This window comes from Podarcis filfolensis (assembly GCF_964270895.1).
Source record: "Podarcis filfolensis genome assembly, chromosome: 17".
Classification (NCBI taxonomy): domain Eukaryota; kingdom Metazoa; phylum Chordata; class Lepidosauria; order Squamata; family Lacertidae; genus Podarcis; species Podarcis filfolensis.
In genome coordinates, this window is record NC_139621.1 from 25,212,274 (window position 1) to 25,236,394 (window position 24,121).

Here is a 24,121-nt window from a genome sequence, read left to right on the forward strand (position 1 = left end):
CCCCTTCATGCATGAACAAGAGCTAAGCATGTTGGTTCTTTGAGTCTGATATATCCCAAACAATATAGGACTCAAAAAGGGAGACAGAAACCTGATCACTTCTGGTAATCAGTTATTAAGTGTTTTGAAAGTGAACCTGTGAACTACGATAAGAGAGTCAGTTTGGATTTGATATCCCGCTTTATCACTACCTGAAGGAGTCTCAAAGCAGCTAACATTCTCCTTTCCCTTCCTCCCCCACAACAAACACTCTGTGAGGTGAGTGAGGCTGAGAGACTTCAGAGAAGTGTGACTGGCCCAAGGTCACCCAGCAGCTGCATGTGGAGGAGTGGGGAAGCGAACCTGGTTCACCAGATTACGAGTCCACCACTCTTAACCACTACACCACACTGGCTCATAAGCCACATAAGACGGGGGCTGGGGGGGACCACCTGTATGTGATTTCTGTTTGTTTTCTATGCTATGTGAACTGAAATAAAAGTGAGCAACTGGAGAGGAGCAGGGATAATTGTAATTATTATGGAAATTTGGAGGGAGGGCAAAAGGGTTAGCTCTTGTGCTTTCTATGTTATTGGTTGTGGAAAAGAAATAAAATAATAAGTTATTAAAAAGAGAGAAATAAATTACATTCATATATATCCAGAATATATATTCTTTTCTGCAACCTGCTTCTGAATCTTTGCTTTGGGGGTTTAGGAGAGGTAATTTGAAAATCATTAATACTGGGTTCGTCATGATGCTTAAGAATTACTGGGAAGACTTAAGGGAAGATTTTGGTTTTGGCAATATTGCTTTATCTGTGTATTAGGGTGGGATTGGCACAACTAGTCTTCTCTCTGCCTGCACATGCAGATTGCTGAAACAGTTGTACTTGTGGCCAAGTGCCACAGGGTATGTTCTCCCTGTACCTAACTTTCATCCCAGATACATTTCAACCAAGAGGATAATTTCAAGCAACATAAAGTAGTACAAGAAAAGCATTAACAGCCACATGATCCAGTAACATCTATGAAGAAAGGCCATAGAATGTTTAATTCGCTAAAGGCGGGAGGAGGAAAAGGTTTTTGCCTGCTGCCTAAAGATATGAGCTGGAGAAGGAACTGGCAATCCACTCCAGTATTTTGCCAAGAAAACTCCATAGACATAAAAAAGAGAAGCTTTCAGAAGAAAGTGAGAGTTTCCAAGGCATGCTCTGGTTCATGGAGTCACAGAGAGTTGAACATGACTAAGACAACAAAGATATGAGGCTACGCAATGAAGATACACAGTGAAGGTGTCAGAGGCAAGTCGTGGGTGGGAATTTTTGTGACTTTTCTGGTAACATACTGCTCATGTTGTGGTTCCAGGCTTGGGACAGCTCCCAGGTCGCCAGATCCTGCTGTGCTGATGAGCTGCAGTCTTTGTTCCTGCCACTATCAGGTGGTGGTGTGGAGGAGGAAGGCTTGAGCTAGACATTTATCCACCTACAAACAGTTGTTGTGGCACAAAGAGTAAGGTACCAGGGCTGAAGGTTTCTTTTGTTGAAGCCCACTGGCTTTGGTACTTTCCAAGTCTGTTTCAGTACAGTTATGCCCTAGGTAAAATCATAGATCCTCTGTGGAATTCCAAACATGTGATGAAAGTTGTGTTGTGTTTCTATTAAGATTGAATATGCTGAAGTCACAGTCATCCAGACCTTGGGGAGTTCGCAGCTCTGTTTTTGAATGTAGGATGACCTTACATAAATAGCATTCATACTGATCAGGACCTTAGACTATAATATTACCTTGTATATTATACACCAGGGCATTCAAATAATCATATCCGTGTTGGAAATCATAATCATAATATAGTGACAATATAAGCAGGAAATGGTGTATTTATTGCAATCTTCCATCATTTATTTAAAAGATGTGTAGACTAATGAAAGAAGCTATACAAACATAATAAGGATGTTAATTAAACCTATGGTAATTAAACCAAATTAAAGTAATTAAACCTAAAATATCATAACCCCCCACAAAAAAAAATCAAAATTCTGCAGACGTCGAACAAATTCTGATCTGAACAACTTAATATATTCCACCAACAGGCAAAACCCTTCTAGAAATAGGTTGTTCGCCTTTCCAAGGAATTTTGCCGTCACACTTTTTCAGTGCACGGAGCCTTGCAGTCTTAATCACATTCACCTTTGTAGTACCTCTGTGTGCCCTTTTTACAAATGGATTATGGGAACAGTTGCTTGTGTAAAGCCACTTGGTGGGTTTCTGGCTAATCATGCCTGCCTATCGATTTCCAAGTTCAGGTTCCAAATACTTAATAGAGCACTTCTCCCTATATGCCAGTCCAACCACTGAGTGCTGCTGCTGGGTGATGCCCCCTCCGTGGTGACACCCTCCCTGCGGAACTGTCCTCCTGGATGTCCATCCATCATATCTACTCCTGTTTCATCAGCTATTGTAGATGTGCCTCTTCACTCAGGTCTTCCTGAAATTTATCATCAATAAGGCTAAGGGACATTTGATCTGTATAACAGGACTCTGTAGGATTATTTCCTTGCTGATGTTTTAAGGTTGGAGCCAATTTTAGGGTTTTATTTTGTTACGTTACGTATTTGTCAGTGTGGTTTGAGATTTATTTATTTATTTAGAAAATTAGGCTGAAGTTCCTGGAAGAGAAGGGCAAACCTCATTCTCCAAAGAGCGAACTAAGTGTTACGGGAATATTTTCACTGCTGCTACTTTCGTGGTTTTACTGTTTGCAATTTTCTGAACAGCTATATTGCCAGTGTCGTATCTTATTTAGTGTATTGTTGTCATTTTGGTTTACTACGGATGCATTCTTTGTTCTGGGACCTTCAGGTGAAAGGCAAATTATAAAAGTTCTGAAATAGAATACAGTAAACCGGTGCCTTATGCATAGTTAACAAAGGTGATTTCAACCATACACTCACAGCTGGGGCTTTCTCTCTGCTTGGCTCCTTCCTCCCCACTTCCAGGGGTCCACAAAATGGTGCCTTCTGGACAAGTCTCGCTTGGTGTACCTTTGGTGCCTTTGGCAGCAGAGCAGCGGCTCTGGGAGTGGGGGAAATGCTTCTATAAGGCATCTGGGGAGAGGAAGGCTCAGTTCTCAGGAGAGCAAGTTCCAAAGGCACATTGGCTTTGTTTGGTATTCATAGCATTTGTTTTGTATTCACTTGGTATCTGGTCAGGTTTTGTTGTAGCATCTAATTCATTGTGCCATCTCTCGAGAATGTAATTTATTTTGTGAGGTAATGTCTGCGACCTGTGGTTTTGTTAGTACAGTTTTCTTCTTTATTTCCTATTTCCTTTCGGATTGTTATTTTAACTTCATGATAAAGTTTGAATAATAATAATAATAATAATAATAATAATAATAATAATAATATACATAAATGAACCACTACTCTGAGACCTTCAGGTACAGGATGGTATATAAATTTAACAACAACAACAACAACAACAACAACAAAATTAAATACATTTGGACCTAAATAGCAGATTCACATCTCTGCATATAGGGCAGGTGGGAGTAGCTTTGGCCAAATTCAATCCATAGGTCAGAAGTTCCCCACAGATGTTTTAGATATACTACCTGTGTGAGTTGTAAACAAAATAATCTTGTTTAATGGTCAAATTTAAGTCTGCTATCAGCTTATACTGCCCCCGTCCCTGCTTCATCAGTGCATAGGCAGATCAAGTGTTTTTTTCTGGGGGGACACATACTCCTAAACATTTTGTGAATCTTTGTACTTTTGACCATTTACTATATTTATTTTTCCTGATTTGAACTATAAAATGGTGATTTTCTTGAGTCAAAATGAGAGTACCCCTAAACAAATATTTTTTTAAGCACCTGGCAGATCCATAAATACATACGCCTTCATTTCCCCACAAATTTATTGTCACTAGATTTTAATAATATTGCTTTCAGATAATTAACTATTTGTAAAATTTCTACAACTTTTGGGATACTGACAAAGATTTGGGAAGGGCGTGTAAAACATAGGAACATGCCTGCCTATTTGTCCATTTAGCCCAGGGTTGTCTGCTTTGTCCAGCAGCAGCTCTCTGGAGGTGCCTCTTCTCCGAAAAGTGCCTCTTCTATTTTCAGAGCACACATTTGTCTTACTCACTGAGATTGGTGGATAGCACTGTTAGGACCTGCTTCTGAACCTCCAAGAGGTTCAGAATTTTGATGGTCTTTTCAGACATGATGGCCATGATGGCTGTGATGTGGCTCAACAAATAGCCGTGGATGTATGTGATGCCTCTAAAGCAGCCTTTCTCAACCTGTGGATCCCCAGATGTTGTTGGACTACAACTCCCATCACCCCTAGCTAGCAAGGACAGAGCTCAGGGATGATGGGAGTTGCAGTCCAACAACATCTGGGGACGCATAGGTTGAGAACCGCTGCTCTAAAGGGAGTGGTATTTGAGGTGATCTCAGGCAACATGGATCTCTGTTACTAGTATTGCATGAGTAACTACATGACATCACAGTCACTGAGTGATGATGTTGTAGTCACTGATAATACCCTTGTGAATTTGTCCTCTGAGACTAGGCTACACGATCATTGCATTTAAATGATTTTCCAACAAAAAAAATTCCCCTTTCCTATCTCTCAGAAGTCTATTTAGGCGTGATTTCCCTTCCCCCTCACCATCCGTATAACTCTTCAAGAGTTGGAGGGTAGCTGTCTAAATTGGGATGCCCATTTCTACTTACGTTGGCACCCAATACGATGCAGAACCCTGATTTTCCAACTGACCCAAAGAGCAATAGGGTGGAGGGGAGCAAGCAAGCAAGTGTTGTGTTCCCGGATTTGTATAATTCCTAAGCAGAAGATACTCTCAAACCCAACGTAGCCCATGGCAGGGGCAGGGAACTACAGAAAGCAAAGTGCTTAGTTTCACATATCATGGTCTCCTTTGCCATTGGGAGGCAGACTTTGGCATGGCTTTCCAGTTCGCAAGCCAGAAATTAAGATGGGAGCAGCTGTCTCTAAAACAGAATTTCTGTTGCAAATGATGGTCCAAGTCCGTTCATAGCAGCAACAAAAATCTTGGCTGTGATAATGGAAGGAAGCTTAAAGAATAGATTAGCCTGCCCAATGTGTGTGTGTTTAAGGTGACTTGCAGCAATGCAGTATTATGCACACATCCCGTGAGATTGTAGTCTGCATCTTTAGATTAATTGTCATTATTTTAATATCATTCATATATATATATATATATAGAGAGAGAGAGAGAGCCATCTCTTGGGAATGGAATTGGAGTAAATCATTGATTTTAGAGATGGCTCTATGTAAATCTGTTTACTTGCAAGATGTCCGTTTATTCATTCACGGCATCACCCAAGGTGAGCACACTTTATATTTGCACTATTCTTATGCACCTGCATTGTGCTTCTTCTTTTTTTAATACCCCCCATCTGGAGACCCTTGAAGACAGATGCTATTAGTGTGTGTGTTTCCAGCTCTTGCTTTCCAAGAGACATTAAAGGGAATAAACTTGGAAGCCTTAGATATCAGATCTGAGTCTGCACAAACGAAATAATCAGCTATGCTGGTGCAAAGTGCTCAACAGACAAGCATAAATGCACACCAAATTACCTATATTATGCATAAGAAGAGTCCTGGTGGTTTAGGCCAAAGGCCCGTCTAACGTCCCGTTCTGGCCTATGGGGAGTCTGCAAGCAGGACATGAGAACAACATAAATCAGTACAATGAATTCTAACCTGTAAAACCGGAGGCCATGATCAGTGGCGGAGCTTCATGCTCCAGCACTGGGGGGCCGAGAGCAGGCAGGGTGGGGCTGGCGCACATCCTGGGGATGGGGTGCGCTGCCCCAGCGCGGGCAGGGGGCAGCTGCAATAGCACCCTGCCAGGATCGCGCTGCCGGGGCGGTGCGCTCCTCCCGCACTCCTCTTCCTCCACCAGTGGCCATGATCCATATACTGTATCTCACCATCTTGTCCTGCTTGCCTTTCATGGTTTCATCCCAACAATCAGTAGCCAACAAAGGTCGATTAAACTGGGAAGAGAACCAGACAGAGGCCAGATATGGGACTCTGCAGACAGCATTAAGGACAGACCCACTTTGATATGGCTTTTGGAGGGTGTCCTTTCCTGACATAAGCATCCTCTGAAAGCTCAGCTGCTAAGGCTTTTTTCTTTAAATATATAAAAAATGTGCAAGCAGGAATACACGCAACATGACCGCTTCTTACTTATTTTAAGAAAGTGAAAAAGACACACCCTTGCTCCTCCCTAAAAATGTTAAATTAATATGGTTTTGTTGTTGTTGTTGTTGTTTTGAGTTCTTGTTCGCCTAATAAAGGTATTGCCCTAATATGGATTGCAGAGAAAAATGAATCTCTTTTGCACTTTATGGCCCCCAAGCCACGCCCAGGAAAATAAAGACACAAGAACACAGAATTTAGGTTAATGTTAATGGGCAAAATTTACACCACAACTTTATTGGTTACAGAATGTGAGCGGTATTGGCTTAGGCACTGGCATCAACAGACTATATCTGACTCCTGCCCACCTTGTAGGAAGTCTGGAAGGGTAAACCACCTGTAGAGGGAGCCCCGTCGATGCGGATTGACTTGAGCCCCCCTGGGTTCCCGCTGGGGTCGTGGCATGGCCCTAGCCCCACCCCATGCTTCAAACAAGATCCACACACCCCGGATTCCTTTAACAGAATACCCTTATGCATGGAGGGGCAGGTGATGGCCACACTTCCCCCCCCCCACATCCCTATTCCAGTGCCTAACCACCAAACCTTAAAAAGTTGTGGCGATTGCTACGAGGTAGGCGAAAACCAAGTGGCTGATGCCAATTTGCCAGCCCTAATATGGATTGCAGAGAAAATAAATCCCTTTTCCTTCACGCACACACAAAAATCCTGGACCTTCAATCTGGCAGGCATAATCCACTCTGGCAGGAGTCCTGGTCCTGTCAACTTCTCCTACTGCTGTTGAAAGGGTATAAGGTTATAGCTGTTTTTTCAGATTCCCCATAAGAGAGGAAGAGAGACACATAGCTTTGTTTTACACAGAGTGGCTCAGAAACCAATCACAGATCGAAGCGGACAGAGCACAGAACAACTCATAAATCGGGATTTTTTAAAAAACATAAGTACAAGACAAATCTTGGGGGCCAGTGTGCATCCCTAGTTTACATAGCATATGTCAACCTCATTTTTTTTAATGCATATTGTTCCCTGCACCACCATTTATAGACATATAAATGCATGTATGCATGACAATTTGTCTTCTCCTCCCAGCATAACAGAGCTGATTCTCTAAGCAGTATGTTTATGCTTTCCCAAGGCATCATGTACAAGTCTGTCTTTACATGTTGAAAGCATCCCTTATTGATTTTTGGATTTATGAAATTCTGCTTCCTTCCTTAGGTAATCATGACTGTGCATCAGCCAAAGATATAAATCCATTTGGCTGTAATTATGTGATCTCGTTAGGCATCTCACTCTAGGATAGGAAACCAGTGATTAAATTTCCATTCAGCATCTTTCTTCATCAGTCACAAAACAAGCCTGGTGATTATCCCATAGTAATTGTGAAAAGCATGCCTTCATTATTACACCGCTAATTGTTTTCAGTTGAGGAGTTCGGGGAATTTCAGTTTTTATAGATAGTGCAACTAACTCTTTGAGATATGGTGATCTTCCCATTGTGCTCAGTGAAGCAAATGCCGCCTCTGGATTATTTGAAAATGCTTGGAATGTGGCTTGTTCTTTCACGGTTCACAACAGCACACATTTACTATGTAAGAATCAATTAAAATTATTAATTTTCCCTCATATCACCCTGAAATTATCCATTTAGGGAATTAATGACAGCAAATACATTCCCCCCCTTTATACAATGCATAATTTACTAGTTCTTTTTGTATTATCTATAGTGCATGACTTGGCCCTAGGGATGGCCAACTCCTTCTATTTCTGGTCCATTTAATTTTCACACATTCTCATTCATCAGACCATTCTGTTTCTGCATTAGTCCATGATTTTAAATCTGCATGAAAATGTGTCTTTAAATACTTTTTTCAATGTTGCAATGCTATGGTCCCTATGAGCGTATCCTAGGGGCTGTAGGATTCATTAGATCTCACTTTCTCAGATATCTCACTTTCTCAGAGAGTTTGATTGTCACAGACTGGCTGGATGCAGAGGACTGGGGGGAGAGAGAGAGAGACACTAGCTAAGACAGACATAGGCAAACTCAGCTTTCCATATGTTTTGGGACTACAACTCCCATCATCCCTAGCTAACAGGACCAGTGGTCGGGGAGGATGGGAGTTGCAGTCCCGAAACATCTGGAGGGCTGAGTTTGCCTATTCCTGAGCTAAGGGAACCCACAAGGGAAGAAGGCTCAGATTGGCGGTGGGATGACCATGAGTGGTCAGAGGAAGAAGAGGGAGCAGACTGGGGGAGGAGGTGTCGGAAGCTGAAGAGGCAACAGGGTTTCGTGAGCAGGAAGAGGCTGTGGCAGAGAGCAGCCCAGAATCAGAAAAGTGGAAGCTGGAGAGAAAGAGGGCGAAGAGATAGCGATCAGGTACACTGCTGAAGAAGCCAGTAGGTCTCCCCCTCCTGCTGTGAACAGCTCCCCTCCCCTCTGGTCTCCCAGGACCAGAATAGGTATGAAGAAGGTGGAGCAGAGACAGACAGGTTGACAGAGTCTTGGATAATAAATACTTACTTTTTATTTCTTTTTAAAAAAATTGATAATTATAATATTTCTTGTAAACCACTTAGACGTTTGGTTACAATCAAGTAGTATATAACTTGCTGCCCTGGGCACCCTTAGGAAGAGGGGAGAAACAAAAATCTAATTCATCGTCGTCATCAGAATGGAAAATGTGACGGGAATGAGCGATTGATGGGGTGGAGTGTTTCTGTGCAAGATTCTAATAGATGTGTTCTCATGTGACTCCTTCATATGAGGGCCAGGATGAACAATCATTTAAGTGCCTTCACTCGCTTCTCCTCATCTGAATAGGTGTTTATTAAACCTATATCTGAATCCTGGACCATGACATTTTATAGCTTAAGGATGGATGAATCAGTCTTTTATCTTATCTATGCCAGCCTTGCATATAATAATCCATAAATCCATTCCATTCGGATTCCACACTAATCTGCTAAGAAATTTCAAAGAAAAAAATATGCATGAAACCCTATGTTTCAATATAGTAATAATGAAATATGCTGTTCTAAACAAGTACTCTCAAAATGTATCTAAATTTTCTCTCAAAATATGGGTTGGATAACATATTTCGAGACCGTTTTCATCTGAAACTTGCATCAGAACATTTGGGAAGTACAAAATTTGGAGGATAACTAAGTTTCAGTCAGCACATGAGGCCAGGAGGTTAGCTAGATTTAGCAAAGATTGGATTACTCTGGCGTTCCTAGTTGAAGCTGCAATTGTAGCCTTCAAATTCAGAGTGCAGAAGCTGGGAGATGTGTTTGGTTCAATCCCTGGTGCCTCCAATTAAAGTATTCAAGACCAGTTTATGCTACCCTTCTGTCTGAGTCTCTAAGAGGCTGCTACATGTTTGGGTTGACAGTACCAAATTGCATGGTTTGGGATTAGAACACAGAGATTTAGAGAAACTGAGTATAAAGGAGCCCCATCACTTCCGTCTGAGACCTATGTTGCTAAGCAATTGCAAAATACACTACCTTCTCACTTGCTGCTTGACCTTGACTTGTGTGAAGAAGTATATCTGAAGCTTGCTTGCTGACTACTGTAACTTTCTTCAAAACAGCTGTAGGTCCAAGACCAAAGCATGACTATGTCAAGCCCCCAGATGGATGAGAATAGCAAGAAACAGAAGCCTTGAGCACCAATCCAATGGACAATAAATAATTTACCCTCAAGTTCCATTAATTCAATACGATCAAGAATGCATAACTGGGTGCAGGAGGGCAATCTCATTGCCGTAACTGAGTAACAATACAGTGTCACCTTGGTTCTCAAACATAATACATTCCGGGATTCCGTTCAACTCCTGAAACCATTCAAAAACCAAGGCATGGCTTCTGATTTGCTGCAGGAGCTTCTTGGCTGAAGAGCAAATCGGAAACCCTTACTTCCGGGCTTGCGGCATTCGGGAGCCGATTTGTTTGACAACTAAGTCATTCGGGAACCAAGATACCACTGTACCATTTTCCTGAATGTAGGCAGGCAATGAAAACTTTGTTCCCAATTTTGAACATGTTAGAAATTGTATCATAGCTGTCAACTTACAGGTTTGAAAATAAGGGACCAGCAGCCTCGAAAATAAGGGTTCAGCAGCCAAAATAAGGGATTTTCCAGGCACAGGTATGTTCAACTTCTGAGCCCCTCCAAGCCAAAGGCAGAAAGCCCAGCCAGCAGCCAAACGAAGCCTCAAGTGGTGGTTCCCACAGCGCAGCAACCCGGCAAAGGGGATGCAGCAAGGAAAACCACCGTCACCTCTCCGCTGGGAAGCACTGAGCAAAGGCGAGTCCCCAGGCAACGTGGCTGATTTGATCGGCACAAGGCATGCAAGCTCCACCCCCAGTCGTTCTTAGATTCCTTATTGGGTGAGCAACGCAGCCAAGCAACACAGTTGGAGCCTCCCTCCTCCCTGACCGGCAGGGAGGGAGGGAGAGGAGCTGTTTCCTTTGAAACCCGGGAAATTTAAGGGACATCATCAATAAGGGACAGCAGCGGGACACGGCGCTGGGATAAGGGAGTTTCCCGCCAAATAAGGGACGGTTGACAGCAGTGGCGTAGCGTGGGTTGTCAGCACCCGGGGCAAGGCAAGTAATTTGCGCTCCCTAACCCGTGGATTTGCACCCCCTAACCTGTGGATTTGCGCCCCCTAACCCTAAGCCCCAGATGTTGCGCCCGGTGCGGCCGGCCCCCCCTGCACCCCCCACGCTACGCCACTGGTTGACAGCTATGAATTGTATGTGATAGATGCACACAAGATCTGCCCATTCTTTCCCATTAGGGATATTCTTAAACTGTCACTTGGGTTGTTGTTGCTGTTGCACCTGTTCTTCTGCACTTTCCAAACCTGGAGCTTCTCCTGTCTCTGACTCTTGTCTCCTGGCTGTTACAGGCTTCCCAAGATCTCTGATCCTTTTTTCCAACCCCCCTTCGCCCGGTGCTCCCTCGTCAGTATCCAACCATCACTCATCAGTGTCCAGCCAGTCCCTGACACACAAAGCACCATTCCCAGGTGAAGAGGAGGGGAGAAGTCTTTCCCCTCCCCTGTTTTACAGATGTTTCTGAAGTTCCCAGCAGTTTCCATAAAGGGGTCCTGTAAATAAAGGGAGAGAAGAAGTAGAAAGCTAGCCTGGGGATGAATAAGTAGTTAGAGGCTAGAAGATTCTTTTCAGTAACAAAGAAGTTAAAACAATTCTCAGTCTAAAGTGATTTCATTGTCTTACAAACTCCAGAGAGAAAATAGGAAATAGGAAAATAGAAAATAGGGGAGACAACAGGAAATAAGATTCCTTCTAGGTTTGGTTTTCGGGAAGTATTTTGCTTGGATCTGAGAGCATAACAAAGATTAATCTCTGCAATAGCTCAACAGATATGCTCATATTTCACCAGATTCTGAATCCCTGCATTATACATCCTCCTAATGTTTTGGCCGCAAAATAAAATGAGACCGGTCCGGATTTTGTTTTGATTTTTTAAGAGTAAAACTTTCCTACAGTATATTCTTGTAGGGCTTGTGTTGACTTAAGGGACTTGTGAAGTTGTTGGGGTTTTTTTATAAAAAGAAATCCAGGCAACGGGGCTTCCTGCTAAGATTTTTTAAAATGCGAAACACATAAAACAAATAACGCGGATGAACATAGTAAGCTGTACAATTAGTGCAGCGGAAAAGCTCAACACACTTAATATGTACCAACAGCAACTTTGTGTAGTTTACAATATAATAAAATAAACAGGCTCAGTAACAGCATAGCAACAGAATGTTGAGTTATTTTCATGTACTGTATAGGTTGTCCGGGGTATTTGATGACTTCGTACCTCCATGTAGATAATGATGATGATGATAAATATTTGTGTGGTGATAACAAGTTTTCTAAACATTTCTAGTAGGTAAAGTTCATAACTTTTCTAAAGAAACATGTGGTTATGTGTCAATTACCAGGATAGCAAGCCATGGGAATCACTTCACACCTGGAAGTCTTGGTAGTGTATACTAGGGCTGGGGAACCTTTGTAAATCTGAAGGCCACATTCCTTTGGAAAACTTACAGGTTTCTCATATCATTGGGGGATGGGTAAAAGGTAAAGGACCCCTGACAGTTGTTAAGTCTAGTCGCAGACGACTCTGGGATTGCAGCGCTCATCTCGCTTTACAGGCTGAGGGAGCTGGTGTTTGTCTGCAGACAGTTTTTCTGGGTCATGTGGCCAGCATGACTAAGCCGCTTCTGGTGCAATGGAACACCGAACCCAGATCAGCGCACGGAAACGCCGTTTACCTTCCTGCCGGAGCGGTACCTATTTATCTACTTGCACTGGCGTGCTTTCGAACTGCTAGGTTGGCAGGAGCTGGGACCGAGCAACGGGAACTCACCCTGCCGCAGGTATTCGAACCACCGACCTTCTAATTGGCAAGCCCAAGAGGCTCAGTGGTTTAGAACACAGTGCCACCTGCATCCCTTGGTGGATGGGAGCTAGAGGCAAAAGTAGGCAGTGCAGTGGATGTGACTCTTATGCAGACTAGCATCACAGGTTTCTACCCGTACACCTCTCTCCATTCAGGAAAGCAAGATGATTTATCATGGTTCAGGTACAATTCAGCCAGGCAGAAGATCAAGCAGGATACAGAGCTAGCCTGGTGAGAAGTGTGGACTCTCTTGACTTGACTTTTCAACTTCCTATTTACCAGTCCTCTCATTCTGGGAAGTTTCCTCTTTTGAAATCAAACGTGACCATGTTGGATTTTCTGGTCAACTGGAAATTTACAAGTCGCCCATTTCTAAATTTTCTCATTTGGATGTTTCCTTGATTTAAGTCTTCATCTCAAGATGATTAAAATGCCCAGCATTTTAATCAGGGGGACAATAGCATGTTTTCAGCACTAAAGTACTCTTGGGGCCCAGTATGGCCACCCACAACAATTCTGTGGAGGAGCCTGCCTCTTTTTGGATTTCTATCTTACTGGACTCAATGCCTTCTTTGACATACATAGTTAACATCACCTCCCTTCTCCTTATCAGCTGCCCTTCTTTGTTCTTCCTATAGAGTCTATATCCTTAGATAATCAAGTCCTACTAGTTCCCTTCTTTCCACCAGGTTTCTGTTATGCTCACTATATCAAAACCATCCTCTAAGACCAAGCATTCATCCATCTTGGCTTGGAGACTTCTAGCATTAGCGTATAAACACTTCTGCACAGTCTCTCTTTTCAAGTTGTCTTTAGCACATGAGCGCATGAACTCAAGGCTGTTCCAGATAGCAAACTCTCATGTGCTTTGTCCAGTCTACTTAAGAATGATTCAGGCACTGAGTAATCAACAGAAGTACAGACTTTATATTCCCCCATGTCCCCATGTATGAGGAGTTTAAGCCCCATACAATGAGTATGACTTGGTGATTTAATGGATGACAGAAAAATGACTCACCATTTATTTGGAAACAATAGCTTCCTTGGTTAACTACTGCAGCAACTTCTGGTGCAGGAAAGGAAGTAAAACAGCATGTTGCTGTTTGCTGTGTGGAACAGTTGCTTTGAAATATTACACTGCGAGCTGCAAGATATTTGCTTTTTGCATGGACCGAAGAAGCCTCTGTATTCTGCAACGTCTCATGGTCAGCTAGAAATAGCAGGCCTTGAAACCGAACCGTATGCATCACAAGGATTATTTTGAGAAAGGAAAACTCATCAGTTTGCTTCTGCTGAGCTCAAGCCTGGCAGTAAGCTAATAGGTAAAGATGAACTGGAGTATGTGTGCATTTGTGTTCATTTAGAATACTTTTCTGATAGGTTTTAAGGTAAGAAAATGCTTCAGATCTCAAAGAGAATTTGAGACACCATCTTTCATCATCCTATGCATGGAACTAGCTGCAAGTTCTTACATAATATTTTAGTGTTATAATTGATGTGCTGTTAACTTTTGTTGATACAAGTGATGAAATATCCATCACCTGGAAGGGGGGTGGCTGGATAGGATGGTTCATTTCATTTCTGGCTAACATCCACAAGCTGTGCTTACTCCATCTCTATTATTTGATTGGTCAGATAGGCTTCTATGACTTCAAAAAAGGCAGCTAAATCTGGAGGAAATGTTATGCAGTGTGTAACCACAGTTCAGTGAAGACAGACATCCAATATGACAAAATTCTTGTGCAGAATGAAATGTTTTCATGTGTAGCATTTTTGATGGGGGAGAAGGACCCACCATACGCTTAAGCCATTATTGGTGAAATACGGGAATGCTCTTCAAAGGATCACCCAAAAATCTGATATGGTTTTAGCTGTTAGTGTAAGGGAGTGGGGTGGAGGGCATTGATCAGAAACTTGTTCAGATGTCAAACTGGAACTAGAAGTAGGGATTGGAGGTGAGCTATGGGAACACGTGCATTCTCACCCCTCCATATTCCCATACTCCATTTTTCTTTCTACCTGGGTTTGATGTCATGTGTGGATGCCTGGGTTTTAAAATGGAACCCTGCAACATTCCATTTGATACAATCTAGTCATGAAAATTTAGGATAACACCCATGATCAATGGGTGCATGTATCCATTAGCTTAGACAACCTAGTTCCTTTTACATCTGATCCAGCTCTTAAGAGATGTCATCTTTTGAGGGTGGGGTCTGGAAAATGCTCAGGAAGAGGGCGGCAACCCATGTGAAGGAATGACTGCATAGAGCTGTGCACAGTTAATAGGAAGGGAGCCCAGGCTGCTGAATACAAGGGACAGGGACTTTTTATGTGGTGGCTCCATTGAATGTTTTACTCCATATATTCGACCACAGTCCCCAATGATAGTGTTTTAGGAAGACTCTACATAAGTTTATGTTCAGGGTTGTCTTCTGAGAAATTTTGGCTCCCTTGAACTATGATGCATATTTTCTTTCCACTGTTGCATCTAAGAGTAATAGTTTGCCCAACGAAAGAAAGAAGCATTTTCTTGTTTACAAACTGACTTTCGGTAGTTTCCTAGCAGATATTACTCTGTTTACGATTTTGCAATCTATGTAACTCACGCTGTGCAAAAACGTCCATGATTGCTTTTGCTTTGATTTATAGTTCTCTCTTGGTTATGTCTTCCACGAAAAAAATTTAAGAAACAGTAAGTGGAAAATAAGTACAGATAATGAACTGTTTCCCCCGTGAAGTCACTCAGTAATAGTTGCCGTGTTTTGCCACGTTTGCAGAAAGGAAACATTAGAAATCCAGTGTTCATACACCTCTGATCAACCTAAAGAAATTGTGTAATGTTTGACCTCTTTATCAGCAGTGTGCGACCTTTGCCTTGCAGAGGTCCTAATTGGCCAGCAGTGCTCCTAATTTGGCCAACGAGGCCATTTCCTCCAAGCCACACCCACCTACATCACACCAGACATCATGTTAAGTCCATGGACTGAGAGCTGAACATTTCAGTATCTGATAAACTGGCAAAACTGAATTATGATTTCTTGAAAACTGTATGTCTCTGGATTGTAATTTCATGTGATAGCCTGTTCTGACTGATTGCTTAAGCTTTTTATGGTGTCATTGGAAGGGCTGAAGCTTTCCTCACCCCTCTGTTTACTAATTTAAGCTATATGTGTGAACAAAGTGTCCAATTTAAATTTTTAGAACTGCTTTGGAAACCTAATAAATTTTCTTACAAATAACAAATTGTAATAATGTCCTCATCCATTATCATAGTTGTGCTACAAGCCATATATCAAGAAAAGTTTTCCCCCTCATTTATATTCAATATAATACATGACTTACTTTAACTAGATATGTATTTGAAGTGTAAGGATCTCTTTTACCTTTCCTCTAAGTCATAACATGAATAAATTTATTTTGATCTAGGGGTCAGCAAACCTTTTCAGCAGGGGGCCCGTCTACTGTCACCTTGTGGGTGGCCAGACTATTTTTTTGGGGGGGGATGAACAAATTCCTATGCCCCACAAATAACCCAGTGATGCATTTTAAATAAAAGGACACATTCAACTCATGTAAAAACACGCTGATTCCCGAACCGTCCCCAGGCCAGATTTAGAAGGCCTTAGTTTGCCTACCCATGCTGCTACAGTTAGACAAATTTCAGTGTATCCACATTTTATGTAATTTTACACAATGTATGCAACTTTGTGTTATTGTTAAGAAACACCTAGTAGTTTTGTGAGTTCAGCAACTGTTCAATGTGCATATGCTTTTTATTTCAATATGCATATGTTATTTATTTACCAATGTTACAGTGTTATCATTTCCCAATGCCTAACATTTAATCTTTCATTAAATTTAGTTTTAATGCATGGCACCTTTGTAGTCATCATCTGAGTCCTCTGCAAAGTCCAAATTTGTTTTGTTTTCTGTGTGCTGCATGACTGCAGTTCACACAGAGCAGTGCAAGTAAGTGAATTGGATAGATATGAGCAGTTTGGACACTGACAGGTATGCACATACTTGCACAGCTACATTTCCCAAACTGCAGTGGGTGCTGCTGCTCTCTCATATCAATGCTCAAACACTTTGGAAGTGTTTGTCCTTGATTTTAATGTCCTTGAATTTAAAGCTATACTCAGTGCTAGAATCCTGAATCATTTTATTGTATGCTCACAAAAGATTTTTTTATTAGCTGGCAATGTGTAAGGGAACATTTTGAAAATCTGTACCCCTCTCTCTACCTGAGACCTGCTTCTTAGATCTCAACTCTTTAAAACAAACTTTGCTTTACTTTACTTCAGCAGGAGATCTCCAGAGGAGCTCTGTTCTTGCAAGAGAATCCTGGTTGAGCATTCACTTTTAATGATGATTTTTAATTAATCCTTACATTTTTAATAGAACTGTAACAAGTAGCATCTACACAGAATAAAATGCCTTTATGTGTTCCACAAAGCTTTGATGTATCAATATATCTTTTTGCCTTCTTTATGATGCTCTTATTGATTAAGTGGGGTGCCTCCTAGTCTTTGGATATGGTTCGCTATGTTTCAATTAAAATGAAATACGTATGTCATGTTTTGTTGCCATTGTTGTTGTTTTGCAGGGTTTGTTTCAAGCAGCTGGAACGTGGTGCCATGAGACAGTCTGTCATCCATGACGCATTGGGATTATCATGATCGAATACTCCACTTTGATTTTAACCAGTGGCCAAGAGCTTTGTATGGTCAGCAACAAGGACCGGACTTTTAAAGACAGTATAACAGGTAAGGCCCATGGTACTTGTTGCCTTTGTGGTATCTTCATAAGGCTTTAAAGAAAGGAACTTCGGCTAGTGATTCCGTTGCATATTGTTTTTCAGTTTCTTTGCTGTATCGGTGCAGCAGATGGCTTGACATAAAAGTTGTTGTTCTTTTACTGTGAGATCTCAGACAAGCATGTGTAGTTTAATGGATCCTTCTCTTCTTGAGCTGCACAAAGGTTAAAAAGAAAACACACATAAAAAGGTATAATAAAATTAATCACATAACCCAGAATGGCAGAATGGAGCAGACAGGCATTATATTTACTGTCTCACTCAGGCGGTGACAAGGTAAATACTCATTTAGCCATTTAAAAAAAAGTATTAGATTTGCCAGGTTAGAATACTTGCAGAAGCAATCACATTTGTGTTCTTTTTATATCCTCGTCAAACCGCCTTTGTACAAACACAGATGTGAAAAGCGCATTTCAATTTCAGATTCACTATTACCGAATAGCGTTCTTTCCTCTCTCGTAAAATTGAAAGGTACCAATTTCTCTTATGTTCTCCCTTGTCAGTGCCTCTCACTCCATTCTCTGCCATCTCCTTGCCCTCAAATATTAAAACATTCCACAAGAGAAATCCTGAGGTCACTTTCAAATAAGCATGGTTATTATAGCACCACAACGTTAAACATTTATCAGTTTTTATCCCATGGGGCAGGGGAAAGCACTTTAAAAACCGGAAGGGTTTCGTGATTTCATGATGAATATCTTTCAGAAAATTTCTAAGATTCCAAGAATCAAAGTGTTACCATGTGTCCTTGTCTATAGGTGTAATGTATTACACAGATATATATGAATGCCACATTTGGATCTTTAACCTACAGTTCTGGTGTAAAGGAGAGAGGATTACAAATGAGCTGGGAAACCTGAGTTTATTATGGAAATTAATATTCATATACGTAAGTACATAGGCAGTATTTAGAGTGGACAGGGCATTATTTAGCCAAATCTAAAAAAACATTGGAGAAGGAACTGGCAAACCACTCCAGTATTTTGCCAAGAAAACTCCATGGACATAAAAAAGGAGAAGCTTTGAGAAGAAATTGAGAGTTTCCAAGGCATGCTCTGGTTCATGGGGTCACGGAGAGTCGAACACAACTAAGATGACTAAACAACAACAAAAAGACACTACTGTAGGGAATTGGGAAAGAAATGGAACAGCAATAGGAGGAGAGAATCTAATGCAAAATAAAGAGCTTGGGAAAGGATATGGGCAGCTATGGGCAGGATTAAAATTTCATCTGTGTAAATGATTTCAGAAAGAGATCCTTTGGATTGTATCAAACCAAGTTTTTTCCCCCAGAAGAGACACTTTGAAATTAATGGGCCTAAGTTAATCATGCCCATTAATTTCTATTGGTTTACTCCAAATATGTTGTAACATCGGATGCAATGCATTGTGTGGAATTTGGAGGAGGTGGGCAGAGTTATTTTAGAAACACGTGTTTGGTGATACCTCTTCCTTTCTAGATGGCATGATCAAGAGTTTCCCATCTCCATTGCCATCTGGGAAACAGAAACTCTTTTGAAGGTGAGGGAATAACAAACATTAATAATGAAATTGAGAAAATAGTGTCCCATTCAACTCTTTATCAACTCTTGTTACATTGGTCATCATGCTATAAGATACACAGAGCCGATTTGTCATTTGTTTGGTGCATCAACAGGAAGACTTTTGGCTGGTCCTGTTCTCAGCTCAACAGGGACATATACCACTTGGATAAACTGGACAAAGCCCAGATGACATGTGATAAAATATAGGTTGCAAGAAGACCTGAATATAGACGAGATAGTTCTTAGTACAGTCATACCTTGGAAGTCGAATGGAATTCATTTGGGAAGTCCGTTCGACTTCCAAAATGTTCGAAAACCAAATCACGGCTTCTGATTGGCTGCAGGAATTTCCTGCAGCCAATCAGAAGCCACAGAAGCCCTGTCAGATGTTTGGGTTCCAAAAGAACGTTTGCAAACTGGAATAATCATTTCCAGGTTTACAACGTTCAGGAGCCAAAACGTCTGGGTTCCAGGGCATTCAGCAACCAAGGTACGACTGTATCCAGATTCTTCTTGCAAAATGGCCACTCACCTGGAACTCCACCAAAGTGCAGTTTGTGACCTAGCGCAGCCGTGGCTCAGTTCTGAGGCCCTAGGGCCATGGTGCAACCATTGGAGAAATTGGGAGCCTCCCCCAGATGTCACCTGGTAAGGCTTGAAAGCCCATTTGAATGGGTCTATTGGAGTTGAGAAGGGGCATGGCTACAGCAGTGGATCTGTCCTCATTTAGGTCTGAGAGAGGCAAGCCGCTGCAGGGCTCAGCCTGCTCAGATTGTCCTTAGATCCTCCACCCTCCCGCCCTTTTTCTAAATGGTCCTGCCCAAAGGCAAGCAGGCAAGGCAACATGCAGACTTTGCTATGGAATATTGAGTTCACCATGGGGAGGAATTTTTCCTGCAGACAAAGTGGCTGGTCGGCAGGTTTTTGCCTACCTGTTAGCAATCATCACAACTTTGAGTGGATAAGGTAGTGGGTTGCAACTTTAGCCTATTGGGTACCCTACTAAAGGGGTCTGGAAGGCATGTCTCTGTCTGAGGGTCAGGGGGCCATAGTACCCTTCCAAGTGGTGGCCCTGAAGGGCTCACTCTAATTTGATGTATGTCAGACCCACTATTCAGGTTTCATCAACCCTCTTGTAAACCAGCAGAAGGATTGCTTGTTATTTGATACATTCCCAATGCCTTTGCCAAAACCTAATTACATCTGAAATTTAAAAAATTGTGATCTATTTCAGCACAATACTGAGGTCCTGAGTCTCATTTCTACCTTGAGTAGCCCTGTACCTGGGCCCCATGTGTCCTCCACCTGGGTCCAAGGGGCGCTGGATCCTGGGGACAGTGGCATTTTACCCCGCCCGCCCGCCCCCAGTTTTTAAGGAGGGAGCTGAGCCCCCTCAATATCCTTTGGCGATGTCAGCCTGAGTTGCAGTGCCAATGCTGGGCCCACAATAGACCAATCCCGCTAAACTTTTTTCAGTGCTACCATTGATCTGTCTTATAAAGAAAGAGATAATTTAGTAGCAACAAATGGGGAAATATTGTCCATTTGCTGTACATCACTGCTTCAGGGGACATAAAACAATAATTACACCAAGAGGCAGCTTTATAAACCTCATTACAAGTCTATCATGCGTGTCCTCTGACTTCAAGATAAAATTATTCAGTTGAGTGTATTTGTCTCTGATATGTTCACCAAGGCAGCACTGCATATGTGACACTTTGTTATTATGGAGGGTGCTTCTGATGGAGGAAAAATCGTCAAGCTGATGTCTGGAATAAGGCAACTCATAATTTGAGAGGAAAACACATTGATTCTGTTGCCATTACTGAGAGGGGGGCTGGGCAGGGGGAAGGCTGCTGAGAAAAGCCTTCTCTGAATTTGCCACCCCGGTCTCAGATAGTGAATTGCGAGGGAGAGCATTTCAGGGATGGGAGGAAAATATACGCAGAGGTTTGCATTGGAAGGCTGCATGTTTATTTTAAATGTGTGCTGAATGGAGGTGGCTTGACTTTCATGTTCTTTTTCCTTGGAAGGTGAAAGCGATGTGGTTTGGCCTGCAAGAGCTCTTTCGGTACATGACTGGAGGCCACTGATTCCTGCCCTGGGGTTTACAAACCTGATTGATGGTTAATAGCTTCCTACATCCCATGTGTGTGTGCAGAAAAACAAGGTTGCTCACATAATGGAACTTTCCCCCTTCCCCAACCCGGGCACACCCTAGACCTGTTCCGGGGTTTCCGCAACTCTCAAGCGCAGATTTGGAGGACATAGGAGGCACATAGGGGAAGGAAAGAGGGGGAGGGGAGTCCTGCTTTGTGAATGGACCTCACTCCTTGCACACAACAGTTTAGTTTAATCCCACCCTAAATTAGGATGCCAAATGTGTTTCTTCACAAAAATTCCAAAAGAATGTTCTGTTTAGATGCTTACACATTACCATGCTCATAATGTGGACTGCGGAAAGTGATATTTATGAAGTACAGTCGTACCTTGGATCCCAAACGCCTTGATTCTCAGATGTTTTGGTTCCCGAATGCCGCAAACCTGGAATTGAGCATTCCGGTTTGCGAACGTTCTTTGGAACCCGAACGTCTGACGAGGCTTCCGTGGCTTCCGATTGGCTGCAGGAGGTTTGGTTTCTGAATGTTTTGGGAAGTCGAATGGGCTTCCGGAACAGATTCCATTTGACTTCCAAGGTACGACTGTAACAGAATTGTACAGCTAACTCAACTCCTGCACATTGGGCCACCACTGTCACAGATTACATTATAAACTTAGAAAAGGTATGTGTTTCTACCTGTTTCACCGCCAGAGAAACAAGGTCTTTGGCCCCGGTAGAAGACTGAGTTAGGTCTCAGAATGCCTGGGAGCCTCATGTAAGTCGGTTTCCCACTGAGGTATTAGCTAGGCTGAAGTTTACTTGGCTTTAACATAACTGAACATTTCCTTTAGAGCTTCCTTGATAGCTGTTTTAAGAGCTTGTTATATGAGAGGACACTTTTTATCATCTTTGAATTGTTTTTAGGGCTATTTTCTTAGTATCATACTTTACATAAATTGCTTTGGGACTCCTTTCATTTGTGTGATATTATTATTATTATTATTATTATTATTATTATTATTATTATTATTACAACCTGGTGTCTGCAGTATGCTGGAATTATCCTTTTTAGCATAACAGCACATGACGTTATAATGAAATCAAACTAGGGGGGCGGGTATGAAATGAACCCTTTGGCAAATCAGCATTGAAATCGTATTCAATTTTTTCTTTTCATAACCCACGACTTGCACCTTTCATGTTCTGCTTGTTAAAAAAAAAGGGGGCTTCTTATGCTTCCTTTGTACTTATGCTGAGAAATACCAACTGCTTTTTATATTAGAGTTCTATTTATAAATACTTTCTGCTTCTTAACAAATGCCTTGTGTTGTGGTGCCAAATTCTGTGGGGGTTTTTCCTGACTATTGCACTGTCGATGATTAAACCAACAGATTGCTGCAGTTGCCACATATCTTTGTCAGTCTTCTAATATACCATATATTAATTATTTAAAGAGCCCTGGGAATGTGATTTTACCTGTGATCCAGAAGTCTTAATTAAATACAAAAATTTTTGAAAGACAGTGGAATTACTATGGGCATGATCCAGCCACAAAATCCCTAATGGAAGCACTACACCCATAGACATGAATGAGACTTAAAAGTGCTGAACTTTGGTGAATTGTGCCCTGTGAATTCCCTCCCACCTCACCATTAATAGTTTTGCATGCATCCTTAAAGGAGGATGCAGACACTACAGAAAAAGCCAGCAGGGAAGCGCTGTTGTCTCCACTCCAAATGTTTCATCTCTCCACTGTGATGTATTTGCCATCTGCTTTGCTGATAAAAATGGTTTCACTCTGTCCAGTGCGTAAACTGGAGGCATTGAGGTTTTGGTTCTTGATTGGATATCATGTTGATGTATAAGGGGTCTATGCATGCAGAGAAAAGGGCAAGAAAGGGTTCTGTTAGGTGTGCTGGTTAATTTTGGGTGTGTTTGTCCTGCACTTGCAACTAGCTAAGCATGTGAGAGTGAGTCAGCAAGCATCTGAGAATGACTCAGCACAATCTAAAGTATAAATGCACTTGTGTTTGAAGCAAGTTTGCTGTTGGCCCATGCCCTTGGTCAGAACCTAGTCTGTGTTGGAACCCTGCAAAAGAGACTGTGTGCAGCTGGAAAGACTATATATTAGAACTGTATGTAACCTATGAGCTGTGGAACTGCATTATACTGTCAGCAAGGGGACTGACCCTACCTAGAACTGTCTGCTCTTTTTCTGTTCCATTGGCACACTCTGCCCGCTTGTTGAATTGGTACTCTGCACATGCCCCACTTGCTGGTAGTTATCAGTTCAGAAGGGTATATTTGTGAATAAGAACCATGTCCAGTTTGGCGGGCGAAAGCTCTTGGAGAAGTTGGACCTGCTGCTATCTGGAGTGATCGGAGCTTCTCTTAGATAAATCAGTTTGCCAGATATCCTCAAATATGCACATCATTCTGCATCTGCTTCTTTTTAAGAAGTTATCCTACTACTTACTGGCCTATCTCCATCCTGCACTTGTTTGGGGAGAGCTGTCGAGAAAGTGGCCATTCTACCAACCTAGGCAAGGCACTAGGACTGCATTTGTGGCCTGAATCGCTAATCTCCACTGGAAAATTCATAGGAGCCATTGGTTCCAATTTGGAATTTCAGACATCTTTATTAACTGTGAGATGATGGTGACATAGCATTACCACACACACTCTTTAAGGCATGCTCCCTAGGTGTGCAATTCAAAATGTAATGTATTGTTGTGCAAGGTGTGTTTACAAACACTTATGACCTACTAGTACATTCCTCGGGGAGACGTTTTTGGCAGCAGTTCCCTGGTCAATACACATGCAGTGGCAAATGAGATCTGCCTCTGCCTCACAGATGAAGTGGCTTTCAGTTGCAGGCCTTGGCAAGGCTTCATGGCAATGTGTTCGAGTAGTTCTGTGCTGTCCTGTCAGAAGTGTGAAGCGTGCTGCAAATGGTGAATTCTGTTATGATCGACTATAAATAGGTTCCAAAACCTGGTTGTGTGGTGTTCCTGATGCAAATCTTTGGC

At 42.1% G+C, this 24,121-nt stretch overlaps 1 protein-coding gene across 7 annotated transcripts in view; it reads left to right on the top strand.

Moving 5' to 3' along the window:
* Positions 1-24,121, top strand: part of LINGO2 (leucine rich repeat and Ig domain containing 2) — a 520,455-nt gene that overhangs the window by 334,337 nt on the left and 161,997 nt on the right. For 6 of the 7 annotated variants that reach the window (XM_083593419.1, XM_083593423.1, XM_083593417.1 and 3 more), the window contains one exon: positions 17,238-17,397. The gene's annotated coding sequence lies outside the window, so the exon portion shown is untranslated. Of the gene's footprint in view, positions 1-13,739; positions 13,871-17,237; positions 17,398-24,121 lie in introns of those variants that run through there. The other variant, XM_083593422.1, reaches the window with a different exon arrangement.